The sequence below is a fragment of the Triturus cristatus genome, chromosome 10, assembly GCF_964204655.1.
Source record: "Triturus cristatus chromosome 10, aTriCri1.1, whole genome shotgun sequence".
NCBI classification, from domain to species: Eukaryota; Metazoa; Chordata; class Amphibia; order Caudata; family Salamandridae; genus Triturus; species Triturus cristatus.
The window spans coordinates 394,970,914-394,990,944 of record NC_140593.1 but is presented as its reverse complement, the minus strand read 5'-3'; the positions used below and the strand labels follow the sequence as shown (position 1 = coordinate 394,990,944).

At 45.2% G+C, this 20,031-nt stretch overlaps 1 protein-coding gene across 2 annotated transcripts in view; it reads left to right on the top strand.

Annotated features, from left to right (window-relative positions):
• Positions 1-474: 474 nt before the first annotated feature.
• The window catches only part of PALS2 (protein associated with LIN7 2, MAGUK p55 family member), an 814,942-nt gene continuing 795,385 nt past the window's right edge, over positions 475-20,031 (top strand). Inside the window, exon 1 of one of the 2 annotated variants that reach the window (XM_085631659.1) lies at positions 475-719. The gene's annotated coding sequence lies outside the window, so the exon portion shown is untranslated. The remainder of the gene's footprint in view (positions 720-20,031) is intronic. The other variant, XM_085631658.1, reaches the window with a different exon arrangement.

Sequence of the window (20,031 nt, the reverse complement as noted above, 5' to 3'; positions counted from 1 at the left end):
CTGAAATAGAAATATAAACCACTGACAACCTCTGTACTCCGTACCATTCATAAAATCCTGGCATTCATTCTACAGCGTCGCCGCTACTAGTCGAACAAATCACCTGCTTAGCAGCACGTCCGAGAGACAGCCACACACGGTTCGTGAATGCAAAGTCTAACAACCATGAGGCTCCTCCCTCTGCGCAGGTGGTGGCAACGGCACTCGAGCCAAAACATTAATGCCCTGTCGCCATCTCTCCACAACACCACTTTTCAGTTCAGATTAGAACAGTTCGTTGCCAGTAGCGAACACCGACTTCTTCTCTGAGAGACACGCTGAGTCGTTGGAAGCACAGTCGCTCTCTTTTCAACAGCATTTCGTACACTTACGGAGCCGTCTCGGCAGTCAGCATTGATTGACGCGGAGCTGGAGGGGGACAGTGCGGATAGAGAAGAGGAGGAGGGGGCAGAGCCCACTAACGTCATAGTAGCAGGGGGCGGGAGTTTAGGGAGAGCGCGCTCGGGCGCTGGCGAGAGCTGTGGCTGATCAGCAGCGCGCGCCCCGTCGTTGGCAGGATCGGTGGCCGCGCGTGCCTTTCCAGCAACAGAACACGGCGAGGGCACGCGCTGGCAATAAACTACACAGAGTTGTGTGCGTGTTGGGCATCTGACTAGGTTGCAGAGCGGACGAGGGGGGCTCTGCCACCAGCGCAGCGGAAGAGGACGGCTGTAAGAGAGGTGAGTCTTGCCGCATAGCTTTCTCTTTTTTCCTACGTTGTTCGTGAGGTGTGCCCCCCTCTAACCAATGCGGTTGGCTCTCCCGATTGGCGAACGTCCTCCCTCCCGCCCCTGTTTGACCGGACCCTCGCTCCAGCTGACCCCCTTGGAGCGAGGTGGGAGGCGTGTGCCACTCCTGGGCAGTCAAAGGAGGTGAGGGGCTTCTCGAGAGAAGAGGAGGGGCGGAGCACTAGACCGTTCAAGCAGGGGGGCAGTGTAGATACCGCTTATTGAATGGGCCTCCTGCACTATCTGTTCAGTACAGACGGGAGTGCCTGGTTCGGAAAAGGAGGCAGTGCAGCCACAGCTGTATCTGTAGCAGCCCCTGTCGGGTCTGAACTGACGTGTTGAATTGGGCTGCGTGAATGAGAGATGCTGGGGCCCAGTTTCGCTACGAAAAGAGGGGAGAGGTGCAGCAATATCTGTACCGTCTTATCAGCCCATGTCGGATCCGACATTATGAATGGGGCTGCGTGGACGGAAGGAGCCCGCCCGGTTAATGTCCCGTGAGCCTGAGGAAAATAGGTGACTTTGTATCTGACATGTGGCTGACCGTTCCTCAACCCCGCCCGTTCATTGTGAAATGTTTACTCGCCATTGTCCAGCCCGTGGACTCCCTGCACAGCAAGTTGTCGTGCTGATCGCCGCTCTGTGGCACAGGCCCCCGGCGTTCAGCGTACCTTTCCCGCGACGGCTATATTAAATGAAGTGAGCTGATCGTGCAGCGCACGTGTTCACGTAAAGTCTTGTCCAGGTTACACGTTTTACTCCAAGCTTCTAGAAGTCGATTGGCTCTTCCATTCCATGCCTGCTACTGCTGTGCTGAGCACATCTTGAACACCTCGTCCAGTATTGTCGGGTGTGCTGCAGGGAACTAGTGCATCATATTGCAGCAGCTGAACAGGACGTGCTCTCACCAAATGCGTCTCTCTTCCACTCTTGCTTGCACAAGGAGTATTTCTCAAGCCCTTTTCCAAAATGTGATTTTATGCAGGAGAAAGAGCAGGGGAAAACTGTAAAGCCACAGTCGCAGTATTGCAAGGTCACAGAAAGGCACTGGGCTTAACGGAGGCTTTGATTTGGATCTGGGTCGCGTGTGGGATTTGCGAGAAGACATCTGTTTACGCTGCGCGGGGCGATCTCCAACTTCCATTTCTGTGTCCTTGTGCCACTCTGGGTTTGATGACCCGCACACACACCTCTCTGAATAGAAGACATCTGTCACCTGCGTCACTCGCATACGCCAAGTGTCAGCAGGCCTCTAACTCCACAAGAATGCTGACCAGATAAATGAACAACCTTGTCCGTCTCGAGGACAGGGTTGGCGTGCAGTGGTCGTGGTAAAAGAGAGCATGTACTGGAAAACTCCAGGGCCCATGAAGAAATCAACAGAGTACTCAAAAGGGAATTTGAGGCGCTGTCTAGAATAGACTGTGTACTTGCCATGTCTGTATATTGAATTACCGTGGCCAGGTGGAATAAGTGCGCCTTAATAATACGTATTTAGTCTGCTAATTTATGACACCAAAGGTTGGAACACAGGACACTGAAACCCATTGTAGGCACTTTTGGACACATCGAATTTAGAGAATATTGACCATGCAGGAACAACATTGTGGAGACTGCGTCACCCAGTGCTTCCTTGACTCCCCTTGTATAACTATCGTGACTGGTTTTGCTGGATGGTTATGTCCCATACTGGAAGCAGGGCAAGACGGTTGGCTATAGCGAACTACTTACTGGGAGGGTGCACAGTTATTGTTCTGCTGAATTTGCTTGTTGGATGTGATCTTTAGGGTACAGGCACATTATTGAAATGTTTTTATTCTTACAGTATATAGTTTGTACTGCAACTAGGTTCTTTGACCACCTACTGTATTTTACTGAATTGCACAGACGCACATAACAAAAATATAAATTTTTGTGAAACCGCGTTGCATTCTATCACAAGCATTATAATGTTATTTCTAAAGCCTTAAATTGAAATACTAGTTGGTGTAGCAGTGTTCTGTTGGAAGCATTATGCCATATTTCAATCTCGTCATTCATTCGCATGCTCCAAAATATTTTATTTGGTCCAACGTTCCTCCTTCGATGCATGCAGCCAGTGTGTCTGGCGCTACAGAAATAGCAGTTCTGGCCTACTGAAGGATGTGGGCTTTTGGGGATCTCCTGTTTTTTTTTTTTTTCTTCTTTCTTTAGGTGAACTTCTTCTTGAACTCGTCCTATGATCCAATATTTAATTAGTTTTTTACATTTATCCTCATTCGCCTCTGACCCCAACAAACTGGTAATCCGCAGGTCGCCACTGTTACTTATTTTGGAGAGGTAGGTTTTATGGGGTGCTGCCCCATCCCAATGTCGCCCGCCTACCAGTGGTTCACCTACATCCTACCTGTTGCTGGCCTCTCGTTGTTAGTAAGAGGATGATCATGCTCTCCGCAGATTTCAGGAAACCGAAGACTATGGCTGAAAATAGAGCCCGCCTTGGATCACTATTACCTGATGACCCAGTGATACCAACGTGGTCCATCGCGGTCTTTGAGCTTCCCATGAGGCCTAATCATAGAACAAAAAGAAGGTTTCCTATACATAATACAGAGACAAGTTAGTTATATCTCTATCTAGGCTGGAGACCAATTTAACAGGCAGTCCCAAATAGCTGTCTTCTTGCTATTTTTTAGTCTGGCCAGGTCAATTTTAGATGTCATACACCGATGACAGCCATTCCGAATGTGTAGGAGGCAAGGCCTCAGCCCATTTCTTACAGATTTCTCGTCTGGCCAACAGGATAGCAAAAAAGAGAAAACCTCTACTGTGGCCAGTAATTTCAGTTTGAATACCAAAAAATATTAAGCTGAGGGTAATGTGTACTGGGTATCCTAAAATAGACTTTATAGTGGAACCCACTTTTTGCCAGAACTCAGAAATGGCAGGACAAGTCGAAAACATGTGTGTGTCGGGGGCCCTTTCCATGCTACAGTTTTTGCATCTGGCAGGCGGACCATTGGACATCTTAGAGAGTCTAGCTGGGGACAGGTAGGCCCTGTGTGTGGTGAAATAATAATTTCTTCTCAGCCAAGCTGGCTTCACAACTGAGAACAAAGTATTATAAGATACCTGCCAAAACTCGGCCCAATCCCCCTCCAAAATCAGTTCTTCCCATAATTCACCCGCTAGTCTGAAATCCCCGTCTATAGCCTCCTCAATTGCCCAATAGAAAAAAGCTACCACCTCCTTGCCTGCTGGCTTTTTAACAAGGTGTTCTTCAAGATCATTCCCCAGTCCAATTGTTTTTTTATGATTTTGGGACCAACTTTTTAACTGAATATACTTGAATCTAGACATGCCCCCTTCCAATTTCTCATTGAGTGTTGCCCAAGAAAGGAGAGAGCCGTCTTCAGTTAAGTCTCCCCATGTTAATAGACCTGCTGTTTTTAGTGGTATGGCCAGCGTGTCCTTAAAACAACTTTGAGACCCCGGGCTGTCCCACAATGGAGCTAATCTAGAGTAATATCCCAGACCCGTTGATGTTTTAGTTCTGGCCCATATTTGGGCTGCTCCCAATAGAACCTTCAGCCTAACTTTCTTTAGCCAGTCAAGCTATCCTGGCTGATAGCCAGAAACCGGTCCTAGGATGCTTGATTCTGGTCCAGGGAAGACATGGCTTGGCAGTTCGGACTGGACTGTTCCCATGAGGCACAGGGTCAAGACTGATTTGCATATGGCCATGTCTGAACTGGGCTGGCGTAGTAGGCAAAAGAACGATGGATTTAACCCAGATCTCTTGACTGGGGGAGAATGTCTGCATTGTCAGCATTCCGTCCATCATTTGTTTGTTGTAACGCTTTTCGCCCTAAGTGGGATGGGTATGCCCAGACATGGGTCCCGTGCTCACTACGCCACTGGAGTCAAGCTATCCTGGCTGATGATGGCTGATAGCCAGAAACCGGTCCTAGGATGCTTGATTCCGGTCCAGGGAAGACATGGCTTGGCAGTTCGGACTGGACTGTTCCCATGAGGCAGAGGGTCAAGACTGATTTGCATATGGCCATGTCTGAACTGGGGTGGCGTAGTTGGCAAAAGAACGATGGATTTAACCCAGATCTCTTGACTGGGGGAGAATGTCTGCATTGTCAGTATTCCGTCCATCATTTGTTTGTTGTAACGCTTTCCAGCAGTTGATTGCCACAAGCCTCTTGCAAGATATCATGGGCATAGAGACATTGATAGATGGAAATGACCCAAACAACACGCCTATGGTCTGTCTGGTGAATTTTCAGGTCCTGGGGATCGGTGAGCGGGAGATTGGGCTCCCTATAGTATCTGCTGCCCAGAGGAGCATGGCAAATGTCGCAAACCCACCAGAATGGCTTGGAAATCTTAGCCGAGGTTGTGGCATTTTAGGTGGGGCAGAGAGACTTTTCAGGAGCCCCAACAAATTGTGGAACCGGGGAATACTGTGAGTCACCCCATTTGAGAGATCCAATTGCAGATCTCTTTAAGCCCACAAAAGCCTAAGGGTGAATTGGGAGGTGCCCCAGCTTGGGACCAGAGTGGAACGCTCTTGTTGCACTTCTTGCCCTTACTGTCCAGCTTGCTACCTGCTGACCCACTAAGCACAATAAGTATACAAAACAGTGATGGATGGAATGCTTAAATTAACCCCTGCCACTGGTAATCTCCCAGGCCGCATCCCAATCCATCGTTACTTTGCACTCCATGCCACCTGAGTTTGAACTCTGCTATATGCAAATCAGCCTTGATCCTGCTCCAGTAGTAACAGTCCAGCTTGAAGTGCCAAGTTAGGTCCCCCCTGAACCCAAACACAAGCAGCCCAGGACCGGTTTCGCCCTAGTTATGGAATCATCAGTTGGATATAGCTTGGTCCCAGTGACAGTGTGCACGGACTGACAAGCCTATAACTAGGGCGGTTCGGGTTGGACTGTTCCCTTTGGAGCAGGGAGAAGGCTGATTTGCATATAGCTAGATCCAAACTGAGGTGACCTGGTGTGCAAAATCATGATCGATTGAGATGCGGCCCAGAATGATTATTGTTGGCTGAGATTAATTCAAGTATTCCTTCAGCCACTGTTTTGTATACTTATTGTGACCCAGTGAGCTCATCAGCTCCAAAGCCAAAATCCAACACCTTCTCACAACTTGGGAGCAGGGCAGCCCGGGCAACGTCTAAGAGTAAACATGAGACTTGTGGGACTGGTGGAGGGGTGGGTGGGAGTAAAGTGTAACGACTGTCCGTCTGAAGGACATTTCACAGCTGCTCTGTGAGTGACAGAAAAATAACTATCTCTTTGCCTGTTGCAACTACCCTTTTTTTGTAGGCATGATGGGATTTATGGCAGCAGTTCTTAACCTATTGACTTCTGTGGACTCCCATTGAATCATTACTTGAATCCAGGGACCCCCACGGAGTCATTATTGTAAGCTAAGGTTCCCCGGCCTAAGCAATTTCTATGATTTGAGCCTCAAAACAATACACAAATACAAAAAAAGTATAAACCTGAAAAATGCTCAACTATTGACATATTTAGTTTACTTCAGAATTAAATATAGAAAAAGTTTTCCCTCTTTTCAATGTTGCTTCTTCTTTTGTGTGTACTTTATTCATTTTATCATATTAATTTTAATATTTGAATCTGTAATACAGTTGCTGACGACTCTTGATAAGCCTTGTGGACACTCAGGGGTCCTTGTACCACAGGTTAAGAGCCACTGCCCTAGGGGATAAAAATATGAGGGTGATTATCCCCATAGGGAAAATGGCCGCCTGAGGGCTCTTGGGGAAAGTAGGCAGGGCAAGGATAAAACGGTCTTCCCCTCCATCCCCCTAAAAGCCTCAGTGGACGACTGATGACTGACCATCAGAAGTCATACCAGGCGTAAATAACGGAAGAAACCTCGGACTGTGACCCAACAGCAGCCATCCTTCAAGCTATGCAGTACACTCGCTCATCACTGGATGGAAAATTGGGGAGGTGTCATCCACCATTTCCTTCTATACCAAGACTTAAGGAATGTTGTGGACTGTGTGAGTGACGCAGAAGGTAGAATGTCAGGGGAAAAGGACATAATCCAAGCACTTCAAACTAATGTTATTCACCTGTTGAAGATCAATAAACAACTAGAAGAAGGAGCAGAGGATGTATATGGGAGGTCTAAACATATTAGGATAGTGAGCTTCCCAGAGTGAGCAGAGGAACGCTAACCACCTCCGTTCGTGTCAACACGGTGGAAGTCCTGGGTACTCGTATATGACGTAGCCTAATGCTTTACGGTCTAATAGGCTCACCGATTCTTGGCTGCACCATGGTGGCACACCTAGACCCCTTATTGTCTGTATCCTTAACTTTATTGACCACAATGCAATTCTACAATCGTCCTTGTTGAAGGGAGACATTCAGTACGGCTCAGCAAAAATCATGATTTTCCCACCAGCAGTGAAAGTCTGTCACAGCACGAAAACAGAAATGAAAAGCAATGCAGCTCAGCTACATGTTGTTGTTCCTGGCCTGGCAGAAAGTGCTGTATAATGGGAAAGCACACTTTTTGAACATGCAGAACTGGCAGAAGGGAAAGAACACCACAACTTGGTGATGGAATCCTAAAGATGGCACAATGCAGTGAGGGAATGAGCCCCAAAAGAGCAAAGCAGCTGACATTTGGAGCAAGAGGTGCAGGATTCCTATCAGCAGAGGGTGAAACTGCTGAAGACTCAGACCCAATGCTATGAGTAGCATGCTGCACCTCTGCTGAAAACCCTGTTGAAGTGGGTATGGCTTGGGGAGTGACACTGAAAACCTCAAATCCTGGCAGAAAACCAAAGGCCTCACGAAGAGGGGAAAAATGATCTTACATGGACTTCCCAGAATCAGTGGCGATGCGTCCAATAGGGTGCTAGGGCATTGACCCACAAGCCATGCCCGCCGACTCCCGAGGCATTTAGCAGACAGGCTAAGGCTCAGCTCCCTCAGCGGCTCTGTCTGAAGGGGGTGGGCAGGGCAGCCAGCAGGTTGACTCCCTGCGTCATGCTGACTGAGTCTGACATGTCATTGTTAGACTCCGCAGGCCAGGGGGTGGCGCGGAGCGCACAGCAGGCAGCAGTGTGCATGTTGGGTTTGGGTCGGAGAATTTTCCGACCAGCCCAGTCATGCGCACTAGTGTTTGCTGTGGCTGGCGGCTGCGCATTAGGAGAGCGAGGGTTGATCAGTGATGCAGCCCTTGGTCTGCTAATGGGCGGCGCGTATCCCTGCTAGCGTCGGTATTGGCCGAGAGGGGTTGCCACACTCGCGCCAGCGGCCTCTCGCAGTCCGCCATTGAGGGATTGGGCCCTGGGCTGCCATTGGCTGAGGGAGGCTGGTGGCTGGGAGAAGAGGCCTGGCTCGGCTGGCACTGATCGAGCCCGCGCGCAGTGAAGAAAGGAGCGGCGAAGGGGCTGTGCTGCTGCTGCTGCTGGAACGAGCCGCTGCCGTTCCCAGTGCCTGCTGGAGCGCGCCGGCCCTCCCTTTTCCTTTCCCCACCGAGTGTTTGGTTGAAGCGGCACAGATGGGCTTGGCAGATCCAGGCGGCCTGCACGGACCACCGAGGCGCTCCGATCCGGGGGAGACGTGACCATCCTTCACCCCACCCTTCGCCCGGAGGCCTCTGGGAGGAGGAGCGAGGCGTTTCCACTGCTGGGATTTCGGTAAGGGGTATTTCACGAACCTATCTTCACTGAAGTTTGCTGCAAAGTTTACGTTTGTTGGAGAATTTAGTAGTTCTGTTTGTCAAAAGAGTTATTCATATAGGGAGGGGGCAGGCCGGGTGCGTAGAGATTGGTACCCGCACCCGGGAGGCGCACAGATAAGCAAACCCGGTCTCTCTTGGAACTTTCAGAGAGTGAGCTACTTTGCGCAAGTGGTCCACTTATTTATATAGCGCCTTGCTTGCCCGCTTCTCAGTACCCCCTTTTTTGACAGTTGAGAACTGATCTTTAGGCAGATTGGGTGATTCGTCTAGGCGCACACGATGCGGTCAAGTGCGTCTTTGCTTAAATGTTAATCTATTTATATAGCGCCTAACCACGCGTTTTAGCACATTTCTCGGCACTCCTTGTGTTGATAGTTGACACTTGATGCTCGGGGAGATTGGGGGATTCGTCCATGAGCACACAGTGCGGTCACATATATAACCCAGGTCGCCTACAACATCCATAGTCTTACATGATTAGGCACTCGTGAGTAGCACAGCACTGTCAGTATGGCTATTGTTGTACGCCACACCACTTTCAAATGTTACCAGCCGCCACTGCCCAAAATCCTGTAAGCGAAGCAGAGCACTGGTAGCTCATGTCTCACTAATCTTGCTGAGCGGATGCGATCGAATGGTTCTTCCTTTAAATTTGTGAGTGGTGAAGAAATTGGAATAAACACAACGTAATGTGTGTATCAAATAGGGGCTATTAGCCAACATCACCAGCCTGTTAGAAGGGCAAGTTACTCCTATTCTAGTTTATCATTTGACTTTTTATTGTTCTTTCTAACAGGTCTTAATTCAAGCTACAGATGGTTCTGGAATAGAAAAGAAGGGTGGGAGGGAGTGGAATCAGTTCCGAAATTTGTTTGTTGGATTAGTTGGTGCAGATGCACAGCACACAAGTTGTCACAGAATATTGCGGATGGTAAATAACAAGAACAAAGTCGTTACCAATCTCTACAAAATCTTGTCTCAAAACACCAATGAGTTAAACACCCGATAAAAGGATGGTGGGGTCTACAGTTTCTCAGATGCTACTTTCTGAGCACATTATAGTTGACAAGAGACCCCTTGTAGACACAGTGGTTTCCTTACCAGATAATGGTATATCAGAGTGTTGCACTCTGGTTTCACCTCTTGGAGGTATAGCAATTCTCCTGCACATATCCCTTCCCCTAACAGTAGACCTATCCAAAACAGACCTATGGGACCGGTATTTCAGGGAGACTGTCTTCTTACGCTGCCAGAGATGGACTCTGGTTAGTGTAAATACCCCAATGCTACTTGGCAGCACGTTACATGTGCTATAATAACCAACACAGCTCCTTATGATAGGAGGCAACTTTAATGCAGTCATGAATAGAGACTGCAATACGTGGAAGCTTTGGCCGTCGACACCCCTTTGGTCTTAAAGGCTATCTGTCTGGGTATTGGTAGAGTACTTGGGTCTGGATGATGTGTGGGGAATTTGGTATAGAGAAGTGTTCCATCACATTTCACTAGGGCCCTTGTATTACGCTGTCATGCCTCTATTACTTTTCCACCCTGCAGCAAATATCCAAGTGGTACTTGGAGTGGATATTCTATCAAAAGGCATATGTGATCGCTCACCAGTCATGTTAAAACTATATGGCTCAATTGATAGATCATGAAGCGTATGGCACTTCAGTGCCTGAAGGGTTACAAACGGGGACCAAGTGTCTTTTCTCAGGGCGGACAGTGCAGAGTATTTTGTGATTAGCAAATACTCAGTCCACTGTGCAATTACCTTATAGAACTCTTTTGAGGCAGTGACACGAAGTAAGCAATGGTTTATGTCCTATGCAAAAAAAAGAAAAAGTGAGGCCAACATTTTCATTTTAGAAATGCAAGTGGCAGAATTGGAACTGCAAGCAGTACCCTCTAAAGAAGCCGTCCTCCTTTGCAAACCTGATGCACCTAAGACCCAACTGTGCACTCTGGCTCTGGACCTGTCAAAGGGTAAAACACGCAAACTTATTTTCTGACTCACTACTAGGAAGATGGCGACAAGGCTAATTCAAAAGTCCAGAGAAGTAGATGGAAGAATTTTGATGCACGAAAGGCACAGCCGATACTTTCGTGGCCTATTATAGAACACACTATGCATTATGTCCCACATCCAGGCGAAACAATCGAATCTGCTGATGTCAGATCGCCCGGTTCGGACCTTGAGTGTCCAAGACTAAATGGACGTTGATCTATTTATAGTACCAAAGAAAATTACTGAAGTGATCTCTGGAATGGAGTCTGGGAAAACACCTGGCCCCAACAGTTTCCTAATGACATTTTTTAAAAGGTTTATATTAGTCACCAGCCCGTTTACTATCGCTGTTCAAGGAAGCTTTCCAAGAACGACACTTTACAGACGATCCGTTCCTTCCCACCAGTGTCATCCAAGAGCATCCGAAGAATAAATTGAGATTTGCTCTTCTTACCGGCCCACATCTTAAATTAATATAGAGGCAAAAATGTTAGTAGTAATTTGCATACCAGTTATCAAAAGTAATAACATCTCTGATACATAAGGATCAGAATGACTTTATGCCAGGGCATAGCACCGGACATTGTCCTAGGCGCCTGCAACTGGCGTTGGGGTAGATGTCAGGAACTTAACAGACTGCATGCACTAGTCCTACATGACTTTGAGAAGGCATTTGACTATCAGTTGGGGTTTCCTATTTAAGGTCTTGCTAAAAATTTATACCACAGGTTTCTCTCTTATATCAAAACTTTGTACTCTACACATTGGCCTAAGGGATGGTCAATTGAACAATGTAGACCAATTTCCTAATAAAAAGGGGACGAGACAGGACTGTGTTTCCCCTACCAACCGTGGTTCACTCTAGCCATTGAACCTGTGGCCAAATGGGTCAGGATTGACACTCTAGTTATAGGCTTCTGGTGGGAGCACATGGCCAAAGACTGTAACTCTTTATATGCTGACAAATGTTCTCCTCTTCCTGCACAATTTCCCTTTCTCAGCCACCAAGCAAATAATGAGAATGCTAAACCTATATGGGTATGCCTCTGGACGCTTCATGAACTGGGACAGATCAGTCCTGGTGCCCGCAGTAGAGGAGGGTGGCACCCTTTCCATAGTAACTCCACTATAGTGGCCAAAACGAACCTATAACTACGAAAATGGTCACCCCTTTCTGTGTTTATACTGGGAAGGATGGCGCGGTTTAAAATTATTACACTAACCAGACTTTTAAACATGTTACAAAACTTCCAACTTGTATTTCTGCAACACTTCTTAGATGAAAAAGGAGCCTCTATTCGGTAGGAACTGTGTTCGGTCAAACAGCACAGAGGCTTGTTCATAAAATGCACAGTCAACTTACAAAAGTTGACTGGGGTTGTGGACATCCAGCCATATTATTAGGACACAGCTGAACACTGTTAATGACTGCAAAAAGGGACATAGCATCGAGGTTGAGATATAGGGAAGTCATGTCTCCAAGAACAACAAGCATTGGCATAGCCAATAGGTCTCGCCTTTGGGACCTTATAAGTGTTTAGCCATGCAACAGTTGCATAACTAAATACTTATAAGGTACCAAAAGCGAGACGTATTGGCTATGCTGTGAAAGTAATCGCGGAAAGCGCGGCGCGCGTGCCCGCGCACATGCACTGTAGCTCTAGGCTGGCCTGGTAGCACTTTTTGGAGCCCTCTCAATAAGTCTCGCCAGACCAGCGCATGCGCTGGGTCAGGCAAGACCTAAAAATGGGACAGGGACTAGTGCACTTCCTTGGAGAGGGAGGTGTACAAGGCTAGAGGTTGCCACCAAAAGCATGAGTTCTGCTGTGCAAGGTGGGAACAATCTTGAACAAGCATCAGCAAAGTCAGTAGGTCTGGCATCGTCCGTCAGCCTTTTGTCAATTCTTATTTTGTCACAACTCTTGCAAAACGTTATTGTTTCGAAAGCTGCCGGGCATTTGTCAATCTAAAGGATTTTTATTTTTGGTCTCAAGCAAGCACACATTACCTTAATACTCTCTGGCACCGAAGGGAACTACTTTTTTATGGGTGTGTGTCTTGTGAAAGGGCAGCATGCCATAACTCGTAGGGAAGCCAGCCAGATGCTGAAGTGAGGTGACACATTGTAGTGTTTCTCTCAAAGATACAGAAAATTCTTTATTCGATTGTTACATCATGAAAGATACACTATAGCAAAGTTAAAAAAGAAGTAAAAAGATTCAAATACGAGTACAGGTGGTTTAAGAATAAAATAAGAGCACGGGATCTAAAATCCTGAAGAACATTGCGTAACTGGGTCCAGCCCAGTAAGAAACTGCTAAAATGTAAATAAATCAACATAGCGATCTTTCCTTACATCATAAAAGCAAGTAAAAAAAGGGAGAAAAAAGGAAAAAACTTGACAGATAACGGCTGGGTCAATCAATTTCAATTTCAAAAGCTTTATTCGGTTGGAAGAATACAACCATATAAGCAAGCAAACAGTTAAAACAAAAAAATAATAATAAAAATTGCATAGCATATAAGAAAGCCTTCTTCATAATATACACTGTATTTTTATGCATGGATGTGACCAATTTCCATGCATAACAGAGAGACCTTCACATATAAAGTGCAAATTTCACATAAAGTGACAGATGTGCTAAAAAACCGTGCATGAAGAGTGCAAAAAGACAAAAGGGAATAATATTAAAGTGCAAATGCATCTCAAACAGAGCTCAAGGTTTTATAATACATAAAGAATTACTAACAGTACTAGATAAATGTGCAAAATACGCAAATCAACGGGAGCTATACAGTAACGATTATAGACTTCCTTATAGATACACATTTTAACACATAAGTTGCGGTAAAAAAGCAAATATCAGTGCTTTCCAGAATTGTTAATAACTTCAATGCAGATTTAGTGGACCGAACATTGTATTTTAAAAAGATGGGTTTTAGATAAAAACCTCCTAAAATGACTATAAAATTTACAAAACAGTAAAAAATGGCAGCAGCTTTGTTTTGAGACATTGTCGCAGGGGCACATGTTATCAGATCTGATTTTCATATGGGGGAATGAAACTAAGTGATGGACAATCCCCAACCTTATGCGTGTTAAAACGAAATGGTGAGAGTTACGTGTGACAAAGGAGAGGTAGACCTGAAAGCCTTTTCTCAGATTCAGATCATTATACAGTACAATAGTTGTTAAAATTCTGGACTGCTTCTCTCTAGCCACATTCTTGTATGAGAGAAACTTCAATTTTAGGTCTTTCTTAGGTATCAGTCCTGATGCCTCAGGGTTCAAACGAATATTACAGTTGAATAAAAGATTAAACCAATAACAAATATAGTTCAGCCAGTGTATACATGAAGAATTATCAAGCCTCAAACAATCTTTGATAATTGATTGCGTAAAGATCGTTTCGGTTTTAGACCAGATAGATCGCCAGAGTAATAATGGGCGTAAAGCAGCTAAATCCGCAACATGGTCTATACCTACTTCCTTGTGAATTAACAGGGTAGATGCTGATGGGGGAACACATAATAGTTTTTTTTAAAACTTATTTTCATCATTCTGTAGTGCATTCACACTGTGGTGTCCCCACACGCCCGCCCCATATAGTGCAGATGAAATACACCTGGCATTATAAATTGTCATCATTTCTTTTATCCTCCTTTGTCCCAATTTAGCAGCAAATCTAAAAATACTATTAGTATTTCTAATCATCTTTGATCTAACATTTTTCATCCTCTTGAATCCATTTCCCATCTCCTGAAAATGTTATTCCTAGGTAGCAAAACCATTTGACCGTTTCAATCTTGGCTTTATTAATATAAAAAGTGGTGGTGGTTGATTTAACTTTCCTACCACATGCCATTGCAAAAGTCTTGGTCTTGTTAACTACCAATTTCCTATCTTTGATAAATGTCACAAATCTGTCTATAAAGCGTTGTAACCCAACCTGTGTTCTTGACAAAAGTTCAGCGTACAGTAAAATTGGGGTTGCATTCCCATTTATAATAGGGGCATCCGAGGGTAGTTTACATAAAATTGAGTCAATCTGATTAATAAATAATGCGAATAAAAACGGTGCTAATACACAACCCTGTCGGATGCCTCTTGCAACTTTAAAAAAAGGTGTACATTCACCCTGGGGGCCATAGCGAACCTTACAAGATAACTGTGAATAGAGCCGCGCCAGGAAGTAAACGCACTCCTTTGGGGCGTTAAGTTCTAATAAAATGTCCCACAAAATTTCATGATCCACAAGATCGAAAGCGCTGCTCAGGTCAGCAAAACAAAGGAATAGGTTTCCTTCCTTGGCAACAGTGTATTTATTGACCAAAAGGTCGAGATTAACGCACTGCTCCAAGGTACCCAGGCCTTTCCTGAAGCCATACTGTGCCTTTGATAAAATTGAATTGTCTTTGGCACAATTTTCTAGTCTGTTTAGCATTATTCTACTCAGGATTTTAGTAGAGGAATCCAGTAAAGAAATAGGGCGGTAATTACTCGCCTCAGACTTAGAGCCTTTTTTAAAAAGAGGAATTATTAAGGACTGGCCCCATGAAGTGGGCAACTGACCCTCTGCGGCTGCGTTAAAAAATCTGGTTAAAAGAGGGGCCCACAAATGCTGTTCAGATTTTTAGAGGTCCAACGGGACCCCGTCTGGGCCAGGGGCTTTGCCTCCTTTACTATTATTTAATCCTTCATAAACCTCTTCAAGGCTTATATTCAATGGTAGCCTAGGCCAGGAAAGGTCCTTATCCGATATTAAATCTAAAACAATCCCACCTGGATTAAAAAATTTTAAAAAATGTTCCATCCATGAGTTACAATCTACATATGAAGATAACTCTGGAACTCTGTCATTCTTTAAAAAGGAGCTATTGATGGTCTCCCAATAAAGTTTGCTATTTTTTGTGTCTGCAGCTAAACTGAGGTTATCCCAGGCCTCTTCTTGGAGTTCTTTTTTCCTTTTGGCAAGGGATAGTTTATAATTAACTCTGCAACTTTTGACATTAGTGGGGTTTCGGGGTTTGGTACTCAGAGCTACTTTTAGCTCATGTAAAGCGCGAGTACAACTTTTATGAAACCAGCCTGATTTAGTTTCGTTTCCCCCCTTAAATTTCCTAGTCAATAGGCTATCTATCGTTTCATTAATCAAAAGTACGTTATTTAATATAGTAAGTGATATGACTTCCTCGCCAAGACAGTACTCTATTTCCTTGCTGCATTTGTCCAGCAATTCCTTTAGTAGATTGTGGGACAATCCTTGACCACCTGATCCTCATTCCATTTGGTCTTACAGCTTCAACAGAGTTAATGCAGTTACTATCGTTTCTCAATTTATTACCCCAACAATACAACGATATAGAAATGCTATTATGATCACTCAATACTTGTTCGTTGACCCATAAATTAGAATAAACAATATTGTTTGAAAGTAAAATATGGTCAATATAAGTATTAGCATCTCTTCCTGTAAAAGTAGGACAACTAGCATTTTCTCTATTTGTTGTACAACTTAACAGGTCCAGATCGTGTTTTGCTATCATCTTATTTAAAGCCATACCATACATACAATGTGGAAAATGTAAGTAGTCAGCATCCTGTTTGTTTCCACTCTCCCTACTTAACCCACATAGATCATTCATGGCAAACATGCACGGGCTTATGTTAAAATCGCCCACCCATAAAATAACCGATTGATTACCCAGGAGCTCCAGTGCCCTCTCTAGTTCCGTATCCAGTGGGGTCAAAATCTTATCTCTCTCTTTGGAAAAAATATTATTATAGTAGTTAATCAAAACTACATTTTTTCCTTTATCAAACTCAAGACATAACACCTGAGAGTGGACACCCACTGAGATACAGCTTCTAGTTTTACAGGAATTAAGTTTAGTGGATATCGGCACTAGAAGACCTCCCTTTGCTCTGCCAGTGGTGGAACTTACTGCGTTCAGACAATGTGCGGAATAACCTTCAATAAAAATAGGCTCCTCTCTCCAAGTTTCTTGAAGGCATATTATGTCATATCCTATGTTAATAAAATCTTTCCAAAAAGGGGTATCCAGTTTCTTGTTTATGCCTGCTATATTCCAGGTGATTACTCTGAAACCTACATCCAAATCAGATTTGGCGATTGTACTGCCATCTACCGTATCTTCATTGGTTGCCGGGTTAGGGGAAATAACATCCATATTTCCATTCCTTTTAATACAGGTGGAATTGAAACTGTCAGTTCCTCTACCAACTTCTGCAGAAATTAATTCAGGAGTAGTAGGTAACTGTGCGGCTTCTGCTATTTTAGGTGTATGAAAAGTGACCTGGTTATCGCAACACTTCTCTCCATATTCATCTTTAAAAGCTTCATTTATTATGGAGGGAGGGGAGTTGCTATCATAAGCAGAGCCTTTAACAGGAATATGTCAATCAATGTCCTCCATGGATTCAAGAGCTTTAAATCTGTTATATGTGGGAATGGGAGTATAATAACATGATCTCATCATATTTGTGAGATTAGGGTTCGTTGGGTAACTGGGTTCCGATAAATGCCTGTAGAAATAGCCTAATGGTAGTAAGGTAGTGTTACATTCCCATGCAGAGGGTACGGGAGCATTTTTAAGCGTGTTTCTGGCCCAGGAGCAGGTCTTAAAATTTATTACAACACAATCTCCTTCAAAAACTTCTCTAAGGGGACCTATCCAACTTACTCTTTGTACTAATATAATCTGACTGGCCCCCTCCATAGGGAAATTACAATTGTTGGCCAACCAGTGGAGCGTTTTATTCTTGAGTGTATCATTATTCTCCACTTGCCCGTTTCTTAGCTTGGGAATATTCACGAGTACAGCTACATATGGACTGCATTCTGGAGGCAAATTAATGCAAGGGGGCATTTTTCCATCGTTTTTTGAGGTCATATAGACTTCTTTCTCCAGGCATGCTTGTTCCATGGGTGCAATATTACTATTTGGTTGTCCTCTCTGAATGACTTTTTCTGTTGGATTCCCACCCACCGGTATAATAGGGAGGTTAGTTAAATCTCCATGTGGCTGGCTTATGTGGGTCTTTTCTTTAATACTATTTAGGGCATCTATATTCCTTTCGTCCATACCCGTTGTTATAGTAGAAACTTCTATACCTATTTGTTGTGGGTCCCGCATCCTAACTTTATTAATGGCTCCTCTTAGTTTATCAACCTCCCTAGCTAAATTATCCACTTTTTCAAATAGCTGTCTAATGAGTTCGGCAAATTTGTCGCAAATCACCTCCAAGTTAAAGGTTTCCGAGGAGCATTGATTAGCCCTTGTGCGTGTGACAACCTTGTTGTCGGCAGATATTAGTTTTTTCCCTCTTTTCTTGGGCCCAATGACTGGCCCCGAGGTTTTTCTACGTGCCCCTTTTATGTTTTCCAATGGGGATGTTATTAACACTGGACTGGCATCTGTGACAAACAGTCTAGGAGAGTTAGAAATATTCGAGGGAATGCTATCATTGGCGACATCTCCTTCGGTGGGAGTTAACGCTGTAAGTGCATCATTATTATATTGATTACTTTGATTTCCTTGGTTAATTGGAGGTAGTACGCTTGAACCCATAGACAATCTTTTTTCTGTACGGTCTATTTCCTGGGTAAGTGCACTAACTGCTTTTACCAGGTAGGTATCAATAGTGTTACAGGCAGAGTCTGCTGATGTTTTAACTCCTCGTCTAACCATGACTGATAATGTAATGAGCGTTCTTCCTTTACCCTATATGATACTTATATTACACCACAGTGGAGAGGTGTGGCTCACTGGTTAGAGGTGGCAGACCCGTAAGCAGAGAATCGGCCAGGGACCAGGGTTCAATTCCCGACGCGGCAGGGTCGTGGACCAGGGTCAAAACGGACTCGATAATTCTCGCCTCGGTACCTACTCTAACCAGGAACACACTCGGCAACTCTGGGCATTAAGCTTGCCTCATCTCTACAACGGCCCCCCACAGACGCCAGGGATGCCTGGTTTCACCTTGGAGATACCCAGAAAGGGACCATCTCACAGGGATAGCCAGGACGGGTTCCCCAGCGGTCTACAGCGCCGGGACGCCCCGTTGCTGGGGCAGCTGTGCGCTTTACAAGTCTACAACATTTACATTTACAGTCATGTAGTTCACAATATGCACAAAGGAAGCCAAAATACTGTAAGTTCTCACTGTGCGTTGACTATCCACGACAAGGGGGGTAGCCCGGCCCGACCTCCTTCGTCCTACGATGGCCTCAGACGGCCCGCCCTTTGCCCGGGCTTAGCCCGGCGCTGCCCGCGGGCTTCCCGCGACGCGGGGGCTATGCTGCAATTTGTAGCGCGTCCAGGCGCGTTTGACGTCACGTCGAGTTCCGCCTTTCGCGCTGGGCACCCTGGGAATTGGAGTCCCCCCTCCTCACGGCGGCCGCGAAGTTGGTGAGTGCGGCGGCGGGAGGGTAGTGGGATGCTTCCAGGCTGATACAGGCGTTACTGGTATGTTCAGAGCAAGGCTTCCACTGGCCACAGAGTGATAAAGACCCCCCTGGGTCAATTATACGATTAAATGTCAGGAATAGGGGGTTCTGGAGGAGTAGCCTTCTTCACAATAGATCTACGTATGGCCCATGTCCAGCTCAAAAATTTAGCCATTGCAATAACTATGTCCTCTCGCGTATTTGTTCTCAAAATACGCAGTGCTGTCTTATGCGATCTGGTTCCTAAATTTGAACAGATCGGCTTGAGCCATGTGTACCTGGGGCGAACAAAGGCAGGGCACACAAACAAAACGTGAGTAATTGACTCATCCTGTGTTGAGCATGTAAGGCAAAACCTATCATGGCCATCCTTCCATTTATTCCTGAAGGAGTTGAGTGGGAGAGACCCCACTCTAAATTGGTGGTATAGTTTGCGGTCATCTGGTCTAGAGATAAAATTCCAATATGGTTCAAAGCTACTTAAGTACTTATGATCCATAAAAAGACCAGATAAGGAGCTACTGTTTACCCCTGACCTTAATTTCCCATACCTAGATTCCCAATATAGGGCTTTAAAGTCCAATTTATTGGGGAATTGGTTGCCCCTAGGGTCTGACCAAAGGTGGCCCAATCCCATGTCATACAAACCACTTTTGATATACTGGAGCCAGGCTATTCTCCTAAGCTTGTCTTGATCTTTGATATACCAGACTGCATTTGCATAAGTAAGTAGCTCAGGAGTTGTCCACAGTCTTCTCCAATAGGAGAGGGGTCTAAACCCAGCATCATCGTCAAACGCCCTACAACCCAGATCTAACAGTAGAGGTTGAATGGGTGTTGACTGGGGGAGGCCAGTCAATGAGCGCAAAAACTTGTTTTGGGCTATGACTAGGTGCGAAAGATTGTCATAGCCCCATATCTCAGCCCCATAGATGATTGAAGCTCTTATTTTCCCTTTGTACAGGGCGATGGCAGGCCCCACCGGTTTAGTATGTGAAGCTTTATGTTCTTTCAGTAAGGCGCCAGCTAGTTGGTTATGTTTGAGGAT